This window comes from Hipposideros armiger, unplaced genomic scaffold (assembly GCF_001890085.2).
Source record: "Hipposideros armiger isolate ML-2016 unplaced genomic scaffold, ASM189008v1 scaffold_29, whole genome shotgun sequence".
Lineage (NCBI taxonomy): Eukaryota > Metazoa > Chordata > Mammalia > Chiroptera > Hipposideridae > Hipposideros > Hipposideros armiger.
Window position 1 is genome coordinate 25,747 of NW_017731379.1, and position 3,678 is coordinate 29,424.

A 3,678-nucleotide genomic window follows, 5' to 3' on the forward strand; every position below is an offset into this window, starting at 1 on the left:
GACTCACAGCAGCCCAGCTCCAGGTTGAGCTGTTGTTCAGCATCTTAGCTGTAGAGGGCAGTGTCACTGGCCCTCATGTGGGATCCGAACCAGGGCCCTCTGGTGTCCCAAGCCAGCTCTTAACCATCGCGCCACTCGGCCAGCCCATCATTTCTTCTTAACACCTGCTCATTTTCCCTCATGGTACTCCAACATCTCTAACAGTCCCTCCATCAGCATCGTGAGGGTACGATCCAGGGTGCTTTAAGCCTTGTTACTGAGGCCTCTCCACAGTCAGGCAGCACACAGACTCCCAAATCTTGTTTCCAAAGTGGAGCATCAGCTTCTGAAATTTAACCAGAAAAAAAGGGGGCGGGAAACACCCATGCATATGTCCTCCACCTGTCCTGGCCCATGCTAGTGTGCAACGCACTCTCCGATGTGACTTGATCACACAGCCCATCAGGGCAGAGTCATTTCGGGAACCAGAAGTAGGAAAGAAAAAGGAAAGGCCTAAAAAATGTAAGCAGGTCTGCTTTCTCCAAGGTTTCTTCTTCTACACTCAACTATAAGGAAGAATACGTTATATATATTTGTAGAAACACGTTGTTCGTTTAGGTTTTCAGAGTTTAAAACCAGCCAAATTGGGGGGAGGGGGGGCTTCAGAAAAATTATTTGTATTGCTAATCTATTTATATATATTTGTGTGCGTGTTTGCTTGGATACACATAATAGCTGCTCCATTTCATAAAGTAACGGAATGACGACTTAAGCAGCATGTGATATGAGTGACTCCTTAAGTTCTCTGCATGCTACGTCAGGTTCAGTGCTAGGAAGTGGCGTTCATAGAGGTGGAACGGATCCTTCCATTAAGGAATTAGCAGTCTAGAGAGGACATGAGATATGTGGATAGTTTATGATAATGAGAGAACGTGATCACCACCATATGAAAGGAAAACATGTAATATTTGAGGTGTTTGTGGCTAACTGCTGTTAAAAACAAGACAACAGGCCCCAAATGGAGTGGCTTATGTTAAGCCCTACATTAATTACCAAATAAGGATTTAACTTAATTATAGTTTTGGCTCCCCAAGAAATGGGAATCTTAAACCAGTCAATCAGGAATCTCCTAATCAGCACTAGTTAGGGAATCAGCCTGACTGACCCCTGCCATCCCCTAAGGAAAGCAACCTTGCAATAATCAACCTTTTTTTTTTTTTTTTAGTTTAACTTTCTTGTTCCCACTCCCTTCTCTCTATAAAAGTTGTTCATTTTGAACAGCTCCTTGGAGTTCCTTTCTACCTGTTAGATTGGATGNCTCATGTTGTGGTGACCCCCAACCATAAAATTATTTTCGTTGCTACTCTATAACTGTAATTTTGCTACTGTTATGAATCGTAATGTAAATATATTTTTATTTCCCGATGGTCTTAGGCGACCCCTGTGAAAGGGTTGTTCGACCCCCAAAGGGGTCGCGACCCACAGGTTGAGAACCGCTGCTTTAGAGGATGCACCTGAGTTTTCAGAGTCTGCCTTATTGTGGGGGCTGAATGTATCGTGGAATTTGAGAGCTATAAATATATTGCCATTCCTCTAGCACTTTGTTTCACTTATTGTTCCCATGTCTGTGTCTGAATAGACAATAAGATCTTTGTGGATAGAAACAGTTATCTCACTTTGATTATTGCCCCCAAGGGTAGTAAAATAGTGGTATTCAAATGGTAACAGAGTGAATCAATGATTTAGAGATTAACCAAATGACACATACCCAGAATAACACCAAACCCTTCCATAGCTATTTGATTACATTAAATAATAATTTAATATTATTTAATAATTTAATTGAAGTCAAATCATTTCCTCAAGTCATCGTTTTGGGAGTTCCAGATTCCCCAGGTTTTCACTGATCCCTCCTTAAAGTACTAAGGTCCTTTCTTTGTTAAGGGCTGTCTTTGCTGGTGTGGCTACAGGTTCTATTTTAACGTTTCAGAAATGGTGCAGCCTGGACGGAGTCCAGCAGAGATTAGTCAGGATTTCAGGATTTTAATGAAAAAAGTAGCACTCCTCTCAGTGCTAAATTTTTTCCACAGGCCAATTATTCACACTGCATAACAATTCAAAGTTAATGACCCCCGTGGAACTGAGGAGTTCCAGGAGAGGGTCACTTCCCTTGAAAATGTTCCTATTTCACAGTGAGAAGCCTGGCCTGGTTCCCTGGCTGAGATTCCTCACCCCAAATCCCCATCTCCAATGCCTGCCATTCAAACCAGCTCATCTCCCAGCTGGATTTGGGAGAGACACAGCAGGAAGAGCCCATTCGGTTCTCATGTTTCTGGTAGCACCACCCAGTTGGCTCAGAGACTTATCTTTAAAAGCTTTGAGACATGTATTCACTGAACAGTTATTTCTCCTGTCTGGTGACCATCTGGCAAGGGGCTGCGCATGGTGGTTCCTGGGATGAATGAGACAGGCTTGGTGTCTGCCCTCCAGTAGTTTATGGTCTAGTGGAGAAGACACAGTGAACAAGCTGTCGGGAGGGTGATGAGTTTTGAGAAAGGACAATCTTTTCTAAATCATTTATTCACTCAGTAAAGGGTGCTAGAGGCTGTAAAACTGGAGGCACTAACCAAGGTTGAGGGGTCAGTGAAGAACATATTGGAGTTGGCTGGGTGAAAGCTGGGGAAGAAAACCGTTCCACATGGAAGGAACAATTTGCACAAAACCCCTCAGGTGGTAGAGCAATCACATCTGAGGAACACCACAGGCCAATATGGCTGGAACAATGAGAATAAAGGAGAGGCGTTTCGCATGTGGCTGAAGAGGCAGGCCGGCCATGGGGGATTCTGACAGCTATGGCAAGGGTTTTGGAATTCATCCCTGGAAAACCAACAAGCTTCCAAGGATTTTAAGCTGAGGAGTGACCTGATAAGATTCATTCATTCTTTTTTTTTTGTTTTTTTAAGGATTTTATTGGGGAATTAGGGGAGGGGAACAGTGTTGGGGAATTGGGGAAGGGGACCAGCCAATTTGTTGTTCTTCAATCTTCGTTGTGGAGGGTGCCAGTTGCCATCTGGCTTCCCGTTGGCAGCTCGTGGCCTCTAAGCTTAAGGTGCTTATCATCAAGGTTTAATCTTAGCTGTGGGTGGGCATAGCCACCATCCCATGCGGGAGTCGAACCAGCAGCCTTGTTAAGAGCGCACGCTTTATCCACTGAGCCATCCGGGCGGCAGCTCAGCTCAAGGTGCCGAGTTCAGCCTTAGTTGCGGGTGGGCGTAGCCTACCACTGAACAGGCAATCTTGTTGTTACACCAGCTGAGCCATCCTGCCACCTGTTGGCAGCTCAGCGACAGCTCAGCTCGGGCGCAGCGTCACTGGCACATGTGGGAATCAAACTGGCGGCCCTGCTGCTTAGAGCTCATGCTCCTAAGCCAACTCTTAACCAATTGAGCCACTCAGCTGGCCCGTCATTCTTTTTTTTTAAGATTTTTATTGGGGAATTGGGGGATGGGGAACAGACAAGTTGCTGTCCTATTGTTCTTCAGTCCAGTCGTGGAGGACGTCGCCTCACCGGCCCAAGTTGACACCATCATTGCGCTCTTCCTGGGTAAGGCAGATCAGTCGCCGGCTTCTGGACGGCCGCTCATGGTGGCTGCCGGCTACACATGGTAGCCCATGGCAACCCACTGCAGCAGGGGCTGC